We start from the raw sequence: 18153 nt of genomic DNA, 5'->3' as shown, positions 1-18153 counted from the left end.
CTGAGAAATACATAGATAATTTGTACTAGCTCTTACATTGGAAATGTAGGATGTTAGGGCTCAAGGCATTCCTAAAGTGAAAGCCACATGTATCTTGCTCTCATTTTTATATATGTATCTTTTTTTTCTATTTGGAAATTTGAATTATATCCCTTATTTCTCCTTTTATCTTGTCTCTCTTGGGATAAAAATCTCCTTCTATTACTGAAAAACAGGTTGGATACTTTGTTATGGCCTCTTCTTCCAATGAACATCCTAGAATCCAAAAGCTGGTAATAGCATACTCTTCATTTTGAACACAAAAGTGATGCTAGTTCAGCTCTTAATGGTCTAACTGTCCTTTCCCTTTGCCAATAGCAAGTTGTTAGCCTGATCCCTAACTTGGAGCTCTTGATGTCTACGTCTGGAGGGGCCTTATGCCCGTTTCACTATCACAGTCTCCAGGGACTGTGTATCCCTCTTCCATCGCATGTGTTCTCCTTTTCTTCTTCCAGAATCCAGTCAGACTGAAGCTTCTCCTATCCTTGATGTTGGACCTAGAGTCTCTGGTTGTCACAATGGCCCAAGGCTTCCTGTCACTCTCCCCTTACCTCTCCTGTGGGAGCAGAAGAGAAGATGTGGGAGTAGAAGAGAAAGGGGGCAGTGGTCGGATGGGGACAGCTGTGTTGTGCGTGGTGTTGATTCCTAAGGCACAGAGGTAGACGATAGAAGAGAGAAAATGGAAGACAAAAATGAAAAGGGCCAAACTGGGAGATGCCATACTTCAACAAAAACATGCTTCTGTTTCGCACACAGATATCCCTGGTTCAATGGCTCTCTCAAGAGGTGACACTGAAATTGTTATGGCCTAGTAGCAAAACACTGAAAAACAAAAATGAAAACAAAATATGAAACCAAGGAGTTAGGTGGCTCAATCCTGTCCTTTTAGAAATGACCGGACAACTCCAGAGGGTATGGCACATAAGATCATCTTCCTAAGTCCAATTAGTGGCCAACAGGAGCGAGACATCCTCGCAGTCACTCAGACCACGTGCCATGATTGCAGAGCCTTTACTTCAGATCGTCTGCATACCTGATCTCATTTCCTATGTGTCAATTAGTGGTGGGATGTTTGTTGCTGTGGGATCTATAAAGATAATTACATCCTGGGCCTTGTCTTGAGAAGAACTTGGAAAATCTAAGTGGAAATGGGAAAATAAACACCAGAAAAAGAAATGATAAAAAATAATTTTCTACATTGTTCTTTGATCAGCCCAAAGAAGGCTAAAATAATGATGTCAGAGGACTGCAAAGGAAAGTACGAGATCATTGTGGGCTGGGGTGGGTGGCTGCAAGAAAGGTGTGTCTTTGAGCTGAGCTGAGTATAAAGTGTGGGTGGGTGGAAGAGGGCCATGTGTTTCCATTGCATACATTTCCACAAGCATCTAACCACTCTTCCATTCCCAGGCTCCACCCCCTACCCAACATACCCGTGACAGGTAAGGACAGCATTTTGGAAAAGGAGGCCTCGGCTCAGGTATGTACGGGGGTGGAGGGAGGTATTATTATTACCTGGAACAATCTTCCCTCTCTAGATCAAATCAGCTAACACCGGAAAGGTTCTGAACAGCATGTGTGTTGGAAGGACTCTCAGGAGCACATGTGTGGATTTGGTCCTCAGTGTTTTGTATTTCAGGTTTTTCTAAAGAAAATGTGAGTGTAGTACTTGGCAGAAGCTAGAGCCCCATCTTGTGGAAACAAATACTTCAGAGCTCAGGCTTTTTCCTTCCAAAACTTTGAGCTGTCCTACATGAATATCAACCCAGAAAGACATTCTTGGTTCTAAAATATTCTTGGAATGCACAAGCTATGTGGACCAGAGCTTCTGTATGTTGATTCTTCAGTGGCTCAGTTAGCATTCATTAGCCAAGGCATATGTTTTATTTTCAAAATAATCATCCCATCAACTTAGAATCTAGTCACCTGACTCTGATGCATGTCGTTTAGGCTGTGAGTTGTCAGAGGGATCTTTCCTTCTTTGAACTTGTCAAAGTGACTACAGTCATTGCTTTCCTTGTCTCTGGTCTTGTCTGCCTGACCTTGTCTTTAACTGACAGATAGCTTTCATGCACACAGGACTTGGCTAAAGCAATTGTATTGGGAACTCGAGAATTTAGAGTTGCAGGGATCTAATCAGTCACGTCTGAGAATTTTTTTAAAAAAAAATCAAGGCCACTAAAAAAAAAAATCCTTGAAAACATATTTTATTTGGAATCATAAAGTACATTGAACCAGGGAGTAACTAGCGAGCTTGGGGTTGGATAGTCTTGCCTGAAAGGCTCTTTGTCAGTTGATCCATGCTTCCAGTCCTTTTTGACTTTAGGTTATTTTTCAGAAAGAATTTCATCCATTTTGCCTGGGGCTGGCCCCTGACCTTAGTCCTACCTACGCCTTCTACAAAGCTGAGGTTACGCATGTGCACCACTACATCTAACTTGTGTATGGAGATGGGATCTCTCCAGCTTTTTGCCTGGGCTTGTCACCAGCCCCCCTCTCTTCCCCCTCTCTACCTGCCTTCCAAGCAGCTGGGCTTACAGGAATGAACCACGGTGGGCAGAAGGCCCATGAGACTGACAGGTGCGTATTCTACCCTGCAGTGGATGGGGAAGGAAGGGAAAATTCCAGTCTTCTTGATCTTTATTGTCCCTCTCTGTATTATTGTACAATCTTTCTTAATTAATCATCTCAATCCATCTTTGATATTTTGCATTGATACAGAAGTGATTTCCCCATGGAGCTTTTTTTGAGACTTGAAGCAGCTGCCCTCAGAAGATGAGCTGGAATTGTTTTTTTTACCAAGTTTTTAAAAAATCCAGTTCATTTTCAAAGTAGTTTAGTTGGCCTGTTTCAAAACTTAAAAGTACAAGGCAAACATTTCCCTCCACACAACTCCCCAGCTGTCCTTTTGTCTTCCTTGGAGGCAATAATTGTACAAGTGGTTCGTGAAACATTTCTGGAACTATTCAGAGATATTAAGAAACGTATTATATCCAAGAGGGTCAGGAAGCTGTCTTGACTTTGCATTTTTTTCACTTGAAGTTATTCACTAATGCTTGTTCCATGGCATTATAGAGTTTCTTCATTTTTCAGCAGCCCAAATTATACAAGCTTCTAACCAGGATATGCTGGTTTGTGAATGTCTTCCCAGTCTCTAACTTCTTGTCTTTCTTATGGGTCCCTCTAGAATTGTTTTATACCTATGGAAGCACATCCACATGCAGTTTATCCACTCTTCCTTTAATTCTTGCTTTCGTCAACGTATTGTAAGGATCTCTCTATGTAAGATATAGAGAAGTGCTATGCAGCATTTTCTTTGTTGACAATCACCTGACATTCCACCGTATGAAGATACAGCTCTTCATTGTCTCCCTGTTGGTATAAGTTAATGTAAATTTATTTATTATTGCATTCTTGTCATTTTTCTGGAGTCCTGGAAGAATTTTAGAGACCAGAATGATACCTCAGAATCTGGTAGTATTAAAAATAGGAGAAATCCCACCCTCTCTTACTCTCCACCCTCTTCAAGTATGTAGAACTCAAGCTTATCAAAACAGGCCATGGGAGACCTGCTGTTACAGCCCCACCAGTGTGTATGTACACATCTTCCAGTTAAGTTCAAGAGTGATTGCAAAACAAAAGTTCCTCTTGCTGTTGAATTTCTGAGACTATGAAGGCAGGAGGGAGAAATGGTAGCAAGGCTTTGGGTATCTATAAAAATATACTCTGGCTTTGTAAAAGGGCAAATACACCCCGTGAGCCATCTTACTCTCTCATTGGCATTACTGTGGCCCACTAAATAGTTGCTGCTGCACGTGTACCTGCATTTCAGTGTCTTGTATCTGTCAGAAAGGCATAAACATTTGGGTATGGCACGCTAGATGTCTTCTGCATGCCACACCATTTAATCTCATATTTTGACTCTTCGCCCACTTCATCCATTACTTTGCTTCCAGTGTGGTGAAAACACCATGAAAATTACAGGGCAGATAGCTGGAAATGCAGCCTTTCCCATCATCTGCCTTTCTTAAAGAACTGGTTGCCTGATCCCTGGTCAGATCTGATTTTCTGGGAAATATGGATCATACTTTTATCTAATTTGCTTCTCCCAGATCTAATTCTGTTGGTCCATATTATGGTTCATTTAGTATGTAAGTGCTACATAAAAATTCTTCATGCTTGTATAGTATAGACTACAGTGTTGCATTTAACAACCTCAGTGTTTATTAATGTCAGGTTATTTGTGACATTTACAAATAGCCTTTTTTCATACATATGAGAATATTTATGCTGGATAAGCTTGTGGGATTAGAATTAATACCTCACAAGTTACAAATTTTAATTTTTTGTCTTGTGTATTGATTGTGTGCAATATGAAATCTTGATGTATTTGTATAATGTGAGATGGTTAAACAGAGCTAGTCAACATCTGTGCCGCCCCATTCAGTACCTTTATTTGTGGTAAGATCTCTTTAAACCTGTTCTCCAAGCATTCTGAAAGAATGGAATGTATCATTATTAAGTATGTCACAGTGTTCAGTAGATCACAGGGATGATTTTCTGGATTCTTCCTTTACTTTGGGCAAAGATTCCTTCAGGCTACAGAGGGGAAGGGAATATATTGTTTATGCACCTGATTTCTAAAGTCAATTGGGATTTGTTTCCCATACTTACCTGTGACCCTTCCAAGTTCTCTTTGCCTCTGTCTCCTCTTTTGTAAGTTGAGTGGAATAAATGTAATAAATTCATAGAATTGTAAGGAAGTAAAGACATTCATATAACCCAGCACTGATAGCATGTAATACTGAAACTTAATAAGCTCTTCTTAACTGTCATCTGTTAAAATGATTGTTTATCAGGTGGTAGCCAAACATGATTTAAAATTTCCCTCCCTGGTAGAAATGATATCACAACATCAAATGGAATGTCCAAAACTGAAATAAAAGGGTGTTCCAACATCCACAATGCCTGTGCTCCCAGGTTAATTACAATGGTAAAGGTAAGGGGATGATTGGGTAAAATTACAGACGTATTTGGGGTAAGGTATTATTCTGCCTCCAAAGGTGGAGAGAGCCTGGCACTTGCTACCGTGTGGACAGACCTAGGGGACATGATGCTTAGTGAAATTAGCCAGAAAGAGGAAGAAAATATTACATGATCTCATGTCTATGTGGAATCTAAAAGAGGGGGAAAAAGTCAAATATATGGAGACAGGGGATATGAGTGGTTATCACCGCCAAGAGGGAGGAGAAGAAGTAGGGAGATATAAGTCAGAGGAAGCAGAAAAGCAAAGATATAGGAAGAATGATACAACATGAAGATGGTAGCTAATAAACCTGTATTGGGTTCAGGACTCTCATCAGCCGGCAGGAGCCGTGTTCTGCTGGCAGGATGAGCAGACGGTGCTGGGCAATCCCTGATCCCTGTGCCACAGAGGCTGCACACACCAGTTTCTGGCATCTGCAATTTGATCCTCCTCCCCTATCATTTACAATTGTAATTGTCTTCACCCTCAGCCAAACTTTTGGGGAGCTCCCTGCCTGATACCATCCTGGCATTCCAAAAACCACTGCTTCAGTAACTCTAAATAACTATTCTCTGTATGCTTAACTAGTCAGGGCGACATTTCTACCCTACTCGATCATTTTCCTCTTGGTGATCATAGAGTAATAGAATGCTCTTGGTTATTAATAGCTGTCACTAAGTACATAGTAAAAGCAAGAATCGGGGAAATTTAATGAAGAATAACTTCTTACCCTTAACAGAATGAAAGTACTCACGGCTGATGCTAATGTAATATGCTACCCCGAGGAAATGGAGACTTGGGAACCATAGTGTTTAAATAAGAGTATTATATTTACCCCTTGTGAAATGTGTACATTCATAAAATGGGATGAGACTGAGAAGTAGTCATCACCATGGTGATAAATGAGGTTATTGCCTACGGTTTGGCCTGTGATCATGCAGCAGATGGCACACAGCATGTAATTAGTAATAACACTATTAATATTATTGTTGTTAAAATCCTTTCTTTTTCTCTAGTCAGTTGCCTTTGCTTCAATCTTTCCACACACACCTAGTGCATATATGCAGGGTTCTCCAGAAAAATAACACCAATACATGTAATTCTAAGAAGAGACTTACTAGACTGGACTCCAAATCAGCAGTAGCATAGTTCCATGGTGGCTCTCTGTAAACTAGAAACACTGGAGAAGTTAGAAGCCTCAGAGTGAGGGAGACGCTGATGAGGAAGACCCAGTGTGTGCAGCTGGAGGCTGCAGGCCTGAGAAGGCCACCGGTGGGTGTCTGCTTTCGAAGGCTGAAGAACCGGGGTCATAGGTGACAGTAGTAGAACATGCAGCCTGCCATGGATAGCATAGCAGGAATAAGAGGTATTTCCCCCTTATTCTGCTCTGGTTCCATCTGCCCGTGTAAAGGGGGAATTCTCCCCATTCAGCTTGTGGACTCACATGCCAGCATCTCTGGAAACATCCTCATAGGCAGATCTAGAAGCCAGCTCTGCCCATTTTTCAGGCATCTCCCAATCCAGTCAAGTTGACCACCAAAATTAACCATTGTACACACCAATTAGAAATTAAGTGATGATACTTACTCATACTCTGCTAGCATGTTTGTGTAGAGAATCTCAGAAAAACAGGTATGAGTGGTAATCGAAAGCCCAAGGCAGAGTGAAAATGGATTTAGTTGAATTTTTCCTGGAACTCATGCCTGGATATGTGTGTATCTAATCTGACTACAACAATGATAAAACTGATTATAGGACTTGGTCAATAAAAAATCCATTAATCCCCAAGCCTGAGCAGACATTCAGAGATATTTACTATTAATACAAAGAAGTATAGCTGACAGGAAACAGGCAAATATGAGATGAGAGTAGATGGACGTGTTAATAGGCTCTATGCTGTCAATGTAGTATTTTTAAAGAATATTGATGTGGGACTGGCTGGGAAGGTGGCTCAGTGGTAGAGAGCTTTCCTTCTATACATGAGCCTCTGGGTTTGATTCCTCAGTACCACATAAGCAGAAAAAGCCAGAAGTGGTGCTGTAGCTCAAGTGGTAAACCTCTAGTCTTGAACTGAAGAGCTGAGGGACAGTGTCCAGGCCCAGAGTTCAAGCCCATGATGAACAAAAAAGAAAAAAGAGTATGGCTGTGATTTTATGTAGTAATTATCCATTAATAATATTAATCTTATTAATCATTTAAACCAATGTCTAAATCAATTTAAGCCAATTATTAATATTAATTTTATCAATCATTGCCATTCATGATATTAATAATTGTTTATTGTCTGCATTATTAACTATTGTGTACTGAGTGGTGAATATTTGTAGCTCATCTCGTGATTGACTCATGATTACGTTTTGACCATTTTTTAAAAAATAGTGACTCATAAAATTAGTGGGAATTGGACTTTTCAGAATTTGTTAGTGATCAAGTATTGTGAATTCAGAATTTGTGTGCAGGCTTGAATATGAGGTCAGACATTGGTGCAGTGGTGGAAAGGTTATGATGGGCGTGTACTCATGCATGTGAAAACATTTAACAACATAGATAGATCCCCTTGAGCTGTTTATAACTCATCCCTTCTCTGCTATGAACGTAACAATCTACTTACTAATAGAAATCAGAAAGGCCATGCCTGAGATGCCTTTGGAGTGGAGAACTTGCTATCTGCGCCCTGCTTAGCATTTGTCACATGGGAAGTTGAAAATAGAGTGACCATTCATCAAAAAATTAACTTTTAGCAACATAAAGAATTGCTAAATTCCTAAGAGGTGAATAATGGAAAATGTGGGAATGAAATAAATCAGTGAAACTTTTCATTTGACAAGTCACTGTAGCAATAAATGACAGTCAGATCACTGGTATTTCTGTGACCTGGCAACATGTCAAGCAATACTTGGGATTTTGTGCTGAAGTCCTGAATAACATTTCCTCAACCTACCATGGCACAGAAATCAACAGTGTGCTGGGGCAACATTTTTCTAGTATGAGTGCCAGACAAAAGTAACTTGAGGCTAAACTGTTCAACTTGTGCCCACTGCCTCTGGAAACAAATTTTCTCCAGGGTAAATGTAAGGAAAAGGCTGTTTTGATTAGACCCTGGCTAAACTGTAGTTAGTACATAGTGCAGACATTAGTGAGATGCTATCCAGAGAACTGGGTGATAAGAACATAGCATTGCCTTCTGAGAAATAAACATGGGAAAGCCAGTCATCCTGGCTTGGAAGAGCTGGAGCAGGAAGACACCATAAGTAAGTGAATATCTGGTCTTTCATGTGTACCCAGAATGCCACTGTGTGAGGCAGTGAGGAGGAGTATAGTTAGCCCCCACAAGTTCCCACGGAAGCTAAGAGGTAAAGAGCAGTGTGCATGGTAGACAGGGGCTGTCATTGCTTCTGTCCTGTGTCTATGCAGGCTGGTCATGCGATCAGTGGCTTCAGTGATCAGTGGTGGACAATCCTAGACAGGGAAGTCTCCAGCTACCCACCTCTGCTCTGATCCCGGGTTCACCTAGCAACTGCTGGATTCTCATTAGATTTCTGGTGCAGATATTTTGATGGAGGGCAAATGTGGTGGTCAGCAAAGTTCTTGGCTGATTTGGCAATTCCGTTTTAAGGTAAATTCATTCCATTTAGGCTTATTTATTCTTCACATTTTAGTCTGGCTAGTACAACAGAGCTGAGAAATGTGTGCGCTAAACAACAATGTCCAAAATCTGGATCTACATACAATGTGAGAAGAGGCTCTGGACCTAAATCACTTCATTTCAATCCAGTGTGAAGATGACTATTCTGAGACTCTCCCTGCAACCTAGAAGAACATCCTTCTAGAATCCCTTCACTAGTAGCAAAAAATGACAGTTTTACTTACAAACATGACTGATAAATTCTGATATTAGCAAGGCACACGAAAATTCTAATGAATATTGTAAATCCATGATATTTGGCCAGAGCTTATGTGTACTTTTCATAATAATTCTAAATAAAACTGAAAGTACACCAAAATTACTGTGCTTTGCCAAATTTCTCTAATTAATGTACTTGCTTATTTTCAGTCAGTTTGATACCTTATTTTTCTGAACTTCCAAAGACTGTAAAAGGAAAGTGTGATAAACAAATGCAGCAGTGATACTCACAAGATACTGTGTTGAAAATGAAGTATACCACTTGTGGGTAGGGATAGGAGAAACGGGGAGGGAATGAGAGAAGGGGTGACATTGTCCCCAAAGAAATGTACTTATTACCTGACATAAGTATTTGCAACCCCTCCATACATCATCGTTGTACTGCTACAGTTTAATGTGTCTAGGGCTTCTTGATCGGACTCACCCTTCCCATCATTCCCCCAGGAGCATTTCACATTTCCTACTTCCTTTAGGACATAGGTACCTTGAGCATTCTTGATATATTTGTTCCCTATTTCTTTTTTCATCCATATACCTGCCTCTCACTCCCTCCCCTCCACCTCTAACCTACAATCTCAGCTTCTGTTACTAGTTTCTGTTGTATGAAAATTTTATATTCCATACAGTGTTCACTGCTATATATATGCTGTATTTTAGCCAACGGAATCATGTATGTAAGCATATGCCTCTATGAGAGGTTATATTTGCAGTCTAACTTTTATATATGAGAGAATAAATGCACCCTGGGCCTTTCTGGACCTGGCTTGCCTGACTAATGCTATTTTCCAGACCCACCATTTTCCCTGGAAATGACAATTTTATTCTTCCTGATAGCTGCATAAAATTCTTGTGTGTGTGTGTGTGTGTGTGTGTGTGTGTGTGTGTGTGTGTGTGTATGTGTGTGTGTATCTTTTTAAAAATACATTCACCCATCATGGATGACTATTGTGTGCTGTGCTGTGCTGAGCACGGGCATCCACATGCCTTCTTTTGTATCCTGAGGGCAGTCTTTGCTGTTTAGCTTTTGGAGGAATCTCCACATGATTTCCATAGTGGTTACACTAGTTTATATTCCCACTCACAGTATTTGGTGCCTTTTTACCTGTATCCTGAGGGGCAGTCTTTAAGATAAATGCCCAAGAGTGACATTGCTGTGTTTAGCTTTTAGAGGAATCTCCACACTGATTTCCATAGTGGTTACACTAGTTTATATTCCCACTCACAGTATTTGGTGCCTTTTTACCTGTATCCTGAGGGGCAGTCTTTAAGATAAATGCCCAAGAGTGACATTGCTGTGTTTAGCTTTTGGAGGAATCTCCACATGATTTCCATAGTGGTTACACTAGTTTATATTCCCACTCACAGTATTTGGTGCCTTTTTACCTGTCTCCTCACCAGCATTGGTTCTTATTCATATTCTGGATGATGGCCGTTCTTACTGGAGTGAGATGGAATTGCAGTTAAAAAAACAACTAAGGAGTTGTACAAAGAGGCTTCAAATTCATAAGTCACTAGTAATGAGTACAATACAATGGGCAATGTCACCTTTGCTTCTCTTTCCTTCATTTCCCCCTCCCATCCCTACCCACAAGGTACATAGTTTATTTTTACATTATATATATTGATTACAATGGCTGCATTTGCAACGTTGTTTTGGTTTACATTTCCTTTATAACCAGAGATGTTGAAAACATAAAAATATTGTGTTGTGAAGATGTGTGTGTATATCTATCTATCTATATATATACATACATATATCTCTTTTGACAGTCTTAACTTCTCTAGTCCTTCATATTTCCCTTTTGTGGATTTCTGATGATTATTTGTAGATTAAAAATCACTGTTTATCTACTATAAAGCCATAGTAATCAAAACAGCGTGGTATTGGCATAAGAACAGACCTCAGGACCAATGGAATAGAATTGAAAACCCAGAAATGAACCTACAGACCTGTAGCCATCTAATCTTCGATAAGGGAGCTAAAACAATAGAATGGAAGAAAGACAGCCTCTTCAGTAAATGGTGCTGGCAAAATTGGTTAACTACATGTAGAAAACTAAAGCTAGATCCTTATATATCACCCTGCACCAGAATCAACTCCAAATGGATCAAAGACCTTGAACTCAAAGCAGACACTCTGAAAACATTACAGGATGGAATAGGAGAAACCCTAGGTCTCCTTGGCTCAGACCGAAATTTTCTGAATAGAGACCCGGAAACACAACAAATCAAAGAAAGGTTGGACAAATGGGATTGCGTAAAGTTGCAGAGCTTCTGCAGGGCAAATGACATAGCTAGCAAGATCAATAGAAAGCCCACGGATTGGGAGAAGATCTTTACTAGCCATACAACGGACAAGGGTCTCATATCTAAAATATACTTGTAACTCAAAAAATTAAACCCCACAACAACAAATCCTCAAAGAAACAACTGCCCAATAAATAAGTGGGCGAAAGACTTAAAGAGAAACTTCTCTGAAGAAGAAAGAAGGATGGCCAATAGACACATGAAAAAATGTTCAACATCCCTAGCCATAAAAGAAATGCAAATCAAAACAACATTGAGATATCACCTCACTCCAGTTACAACGGCAAAAATCAAGAACTCTAACAACAACAGCTGCTGGAGGGGATGTGGACAGAAAGGAACCTTACTTCATTGTTGGTGGGAATGTAAACTTGTTCAACCACTTTGGAAAGCAGTATGGAGGTTCCTCAAAAGACTACACATAGAACTCCCAGCAATCCCACTTTTGGGCATTTACCCAAATGTTTACAAACAAGACCACACTAAAGCTACCAGCACAACTATGTTTATTGCAGCATTATTTACCATAGCTAAGATATGGAACCAACCCAGATGCCCCTCAGTAGATGAATGGCTCAAGAAAATGTGGTATATATACACAATGGAATTCTATGCCTCCATCAGAAAGAATGACATTGCCCCATTTGTTAGGAAATGGAAAGGCTTGGAAAAAATTATATTAAGTGAAGTAAGCCAGGCCCAAAGAAACATAGGTCCCATGGTTTCCCTTATATGCAATATCTAGTATATGTATGAGTCAAGCGGAAAAGGTCAGATAATGTGATGTTAGGAATATGATCCCTTAAATACGTATTTTAATGTTTTTTTTTCTTTCATGCATGTGTTTCTAACGCATTTATAAGATTATTTCTTTGTTGCTTTGTATGTCCCTCCCCCACAGTGTAACCCCCGCTTTCACTATATTTGATGTCAGTATAACTTGTGGAGGAGATGGGGACAAACAAGTCGTTTAAGGATTCAGGTGGACCTGTTGCAACAATGAGAAGTACAAAATGTCATGTCAAAAACGAGCTTTACAATGTCGGTGGGGGGGGGGAAGGACTGGGTGGGGGGGAGGGGGGAGGCTGGGAAGGGAGGTGAAGGGTAAACAAAGGAGGAGGCTGCAATGCTTGGTAAGAAATGTATGCATTATCCTGCCCATGTAATTGTAACCCCTCTGTACAGTATGCTCTCAAATAAAATAAAATAAAATTTTTAAAAAAATCACTGTTTACAATGGATGAGTTTCTTTGGAAGATAAATAGGGAGATAAGAAGAAAGGGAGACTTAATGAGTGCATTCAGATTCTTTGAGACCAGGTATCACATGATTCAAAAGTTCGATTTCATTTATATGACTTGGTTGTTAACAGCATTCCTTGGGAATAAAGAACAAGTACCCTTGTTCTTGCAGTTCTTAGGCAGTAAACATTTGTTGAGTGAGCAAATGGCTACATAAATACAGATGAATGAGAAAATGCTGAAATATTGCTTTTGACTGACCATACATTTAAAGGATTTGGGTGTTGTGTCTTGACCAAATCTTGCATACTGTAATTCTACCAAATTAAAGATAATTCATTCCATAGGAAGAACAGATATTTTGATGTTTAATGATGATACTTGTAGAATCTCTAAAAAACATTAAACCATTGAACACTTGAAAGACATTTCCTTTTTTTTCCGACCCTACATTTTATTTCATTTAACATGATACTAAAACCATTTTACTCAAACTCAAACTGAGCAAAGCATTGGCAGAAGTGAGGGGAGAGACTAAAAAAAAAAACAAATTAAATATAAACTTGATACAAATGTAACATACAGTTATTGCTTTATGCATGAGATAATACTTTTTATATGTAGGTCAAGCTATTTAAAATTGGAATATATTTCTTTTTGGTGGTATTGGGGATTTGAACTCTAGACCTTATATTTTCTAGGATGATGCCATACCTCTGAACACACTGATTTGCACTGGCTGGTTTTTTTATCTGTTTGTTTTGTTTTTTGTCAGTCATGGGCCTGAACTCTGGGCCTGGGGTGCTTGCTGTCCCTCAGCTCTTCAGCTCCACCATTTGAGCCACAGCACCACTTCTGGCTTTTTCTGCTTATGTGGTGCTGAGGAATCGAACCCAGGGCCTCATGCATGCAAGGCAAGCACGCTACCACTGAGCTGCCTTCCCATCCCTGCACTGGCTGTTTTTCAGGATCCACTTTTGCTTCCTGCCTGAGAGAAGACCTCACTTCAATCTGCCCAATTCTACTCTTTCCTCCATCTCTGGGACCACAGGAATGTGCCACCCTACCCAACTTTGGGTGTGAAGCGTGGGCGAAGGGGACTTTTCTTCTCTCCAGGCCTGTCACCACAATCCTCCCAGATTCAGCCTCTCATGTAATAGTTTAAGACAATTGGCACACACCACTTGGCTAACCTATGGATGGAAAGGGGAAGTGGATATCTTGCAGACTTTTCTGCCCAGGCTGCCCTCATAGATATGTCCTCCTGATCCATCTCCATGTCCCAGGTACGCAGGATTGCAGGCATGAGCCAACTCCACCCAGCAGAAAACCAAAAACTCTTGACATACTGTCTGATGACTAATAAACAATGTGGCATCACCATGGTTTCAGAGAAAATAGCTAAGACTAAAACCTTTATTCTTGAACAGACTTGTCAGTACTAGATGGAGTCTACATTTTAAGAAGTAAAAGTAAAGATTCAATGAGCTGGCAATATTTCCTTTTCAATGTTTTGGTTATGAGTCATGCATGCAAGTGTTTCTGAATTAACAGCTACTTTTAAATTCTTGGTTCGACAAAGTGTGGAATGGTTTACTTGTAAGCAATAACAACTATCTGTTACAAATTATATGTTTAATAAAACCTTCCCCTGTCTCCCGGTACCTGTGTGTCCCTGTTCATTTTCCTGTGTCTCACTGTTTTGTTGTCTTTATCCTAATATTTCTTAACTTCTTTGGCTCTCTTTTTTAAACACTTTCTCTCCATTCTCAATATTTATTACTTCTTTCCTACAGTTTCAAACTCTCTTCACTGCTTCCCCTTGCATCTCCATAGTTTCTCCATAGTTAAAAATCTACATGAGAAATCTGTGTTTGGCTTAACTGTTTTGTAAGCAACCTGAGAAATGCTATCAAATAACTCACAATAGCAGTACTACCTGACAACCCACTTATCTGGGATACTGACACATTCTCTCGATTTAATAAGACTAATAACACCTACCAATTTGGGCTCCAGAGTCAATTACATCAGAACTTGTATTTATAATATTCTCTTAGACTGAAGAACTCTTTTTACAGGATACCTGATAAAACCATGACCATATATTGTGACTAGAACTTGTACTGACAGGATATTAATTTGATTAAACATAAGAAAGCACAATACTTGTAAGCACCTCACATTCTTCTGGGGACCAGATTCTCAGGAAAAGAGAACACTGAAAGACACTGCAGTGTAGCAACAAAAGAGTATAGGGTTAAGAGTCAGACGTACCTTGACTTTATCAGCTGCAGGACCTTGAGTGAATATCTTAAATTCTCCAAGCCTTGATCTCCATTAGTTAAGAAGAAAAGCTATACTGCTTTATGAATTGAATTGAGAACTCATTGAGAGGCTACATTTTATGCATTGAACACACACCCGCAGTGCACAGTGAACACTTACAGCTGGGATCCACTATAGTCTGTCTTTAGCAGCTTCTTGGAGGGCCCCTAACTCTGGAGACCTCACAAACCTGGCGTCTCCAGTGTTTGCTGTTGGCCCTGATCATCATTTGTGGCCTTGGCCATCATCCTTTCAAAGCCACTGTTGCGGTGTTCATTCTGAAGGTGACCTTGCAGCTAAGTTAGTTGCTGTTCTGCATTTAACTCTCCATTCCATAAAACAGATCTAATTCTATGCAGTTTAACTCTGAATCCTAATATTCGGTGTCTTCACATCAGCCAAGGATAAACACAAAATAAGTTGTGCCTGTGCTGAGTATATACAGAACTTACATTTTTAAGGTGGAGGTCTCTCTCCTAAGCTGCTAGGCTTGTTCCAAAATCCTGTCTTAAATACTCAGCTCACCTCAGCTTCCCAAACAGCAGGAACTACAGGCAGGCATGACTGACCTTGATGGTACATCTTTACTCTTGTCATTTCTCAAGTGTACATCTTGATAACAGCTATTTACTAGCACTTACAATATATCAGATATTACAAGTAATCTAGTATGGGAAGGGTGTGCATGGGTTCTATGTAAGAACTGTGTCATCTTACTCAGGGTCCTGAGCATCTATGGAGCTGTAGAACCAACCCTCCATGGAGGGCCAAGAAGGGATGTATATACTTAGATGTTCAAAGAAATAAACATTACCATTTCCTAACGGATTCCCATGCCAGAAAGATGATCTGCATATGTTTGAGAGAAGAATGAATTTCCTCAACAGGGCCTTTTGTGCATCTGCCAACAAAAGACAGCACAGTCCACCTGCCTAAGCAGTTTATGGTGACATAAAATCAAACAACCTTGTTAATGCCCACCTTTGGACTGAAGGCTCTTGGAATGGCCTGGGACAAGAGTCCTGTACCCTCAGACTCTGTGTGGGGCTGTAGAGTCCCAGCTCCTGCGCCTGAGCAGCACAGTCCTCAGGGAAAGGAGGGTTGAACCTGGTTGGAAACTCTGGGGACTTAGTGGAGGTGGAGGGCCTGAGCCCTGCGATCCCTTCCTGCCTCGTTCTGTTCTGCTGCTAGGAAGAGCTTGGAAAGCAATCGCCCTTTCCTCTTTCTGTTCCAACCCCCTGCAGGACACCCAGAAAACACAGACTGCCCCAGAGCGCCCCTGAGGCCGCAGCTCTCATTATGGTTCCCTAACTCTTGGCATCATTTGAATCTCATGATTCCCAGCGCTGCTGCCATCTCGGAATCCCAGTGGTTCGGGTGGACCTGTGAGGCCCGGGAGCAGTCAGTGAGCTCCAGCATCCGCCCAGTGGCTCAGCTTCTCCTGCCGTGACCGGAGCCGCGGACAGAGTGAGATGTCTGAATCCTAAAAAGAAGATGCTATTGGCACCGATGTGATGTGGGCGGCCTGGGGCCGATTGTGGAGTCCAAAATGGAGCCCAGATGTCCTGGGAGGCTTTTTAAGATGTGCCTTAAGGGAGGGAATACGAGGCCACAGTCCCATGCAAGTGGCCCCTCAGACCTATTTTCTGATCTCTGTTGTGGAGTTGAGGGTTTGGGATTCTGGGATCAGGGACTCCTTCCTGGGAGGGAAGGACAGAACGGGGAATTGGGGAAACACAGACACAAGCCCCACAAAGGCAGCTTGCCACATGAACCTAATGCCTCTCCCAGGGGCAGAGGTATTTGATTTAGAAGGTGTTCACGCTTTTCATGTTCTGAAGCTATAGCATAAATCTGAGAAGAATCTTTTGTGCACTTAACCCATGCAGAAATATAGTTGCCTCTGCTCAGACATCCATGTAGAGGCAGAGAAGACACACACACACCTCTAAAGACAAGAAGTCCTCTTGATCATGTGAAAAGCCAGTAACTCAGAAATGTTTATCCCTCCTCATATACAAGTGGCCTGCCACTTATATAAGTAAAACTCATGAAAGCCCATGAAAACTGTAACTCCAGTGGACTGAAAAATTCCCTTCCATATTAGGAAATGTCCTTCCAGGGTAATCAAGACAAAAAGGTAAATAGAAAAGTTTATACTGCCAAACAAACTAAAACGTAGGTAACATTTCGTCTTTAATCATGTATTTTTCTGATGGCATATAAAAATTGTCCGCTTAGAGTCATCAGAGTGAAACTTAAAGATATATAAACAATAAAGCCTCCTAGACAGTTTTGCACAGTTGGTGAGGCACAGTGCACAAGAACTCCATCTAGATTCCTCCCACCATCGTCTATTGTCTCAGCCACAGCTCTTGCAAACACATCCATTTTCTCAAATCATATTTTAAAGTTAAGCTGTTTTCTTTAGGAAATGTGGATTCTTTCCTGTCTAAATACAAACAGAGATGCACTAGGCCTATCTTTGTTCTGGGTCTTAGTAGAGCCAAATGTTCATGTTCAATGAAAACACCCTTTATTCTCAAATTCTTGGTGCTCTGGAGTCTTGTAGACATCCAGTGCTTTCAGTGACCTGTGCAGATAGAAGAGATGTGCCAAGACAACCAATGTCACATACATGGGCTCTAGGAAGCATGGAGAAGCTCACCCTGATACAGAAATCCCATAAAGAAGGCATTCACTCAAGACACCATCACTTGTGATAATCAGCTTTGTTTATTATATGATCATGGTTGGTGTTCACTGATAGATGACTATACATTGTTGTGCTTATGCTTTGGGCACCAGACTGCCTAGGTGAAAGTTCAACATGAGCCACTTTCTAGCATGCAAGTGTGTACGCCCAACTGCTAACTGGAGCTCCTTCATGGATATGATGGCTAAATAGAATGGACTATGTCAAGTGCTGTCACTTTGTAGTGTGTGTCATTTGGTAAGTGATCAAGCAAATATTGCATGTTACTATGAAAATCTACTTTGTTTTCAGTTATTCAAGAAGCCCTTTCTGCCTTCATTTATACACAACAATGAAGAGGTATTAGCCCCTAACTGAAGCGCATACCCATTCTTTCCAGTGAGTCTGATGTTTATGCTTAAGGTGACATTTAGATTCAGGATATTAGTGGTCAGCCTAATCTCCAGACTAGAGACGAATGATATTCAAATGCAGTCGTGGTATTTAGTAGGCACTATGTGGAAAGGAGCTATGCAACTCGTGGGATGGGAGGGGTCAAAGTGAAGGGGTGACATTGTTCCCCCCAAAAAAGAAAGGTACTCATTATCTGACTTAC

Source organism: Dipodomys spectabilis, unplaced genomic scaffold (genome assembly GCF_019054845.1).
Source record: "Dipodomys spectabilis isolate Male_0828 unplaced genomic scaffold, ASM1905484v1 ptg000034l, whole genome shotgun sequence".
Classification (NCBI taxonomy): Eukaryota; Metazoa; Chordata; class Mammalia; order Rodentia; family Heteromyidae; genus Dipodomys; species Dipodomys spectabilis.
The sequence above is the reverse complement of the archived record's forward strand: the minus strand, read 5'-3'. Positions refer to the sequence as shown.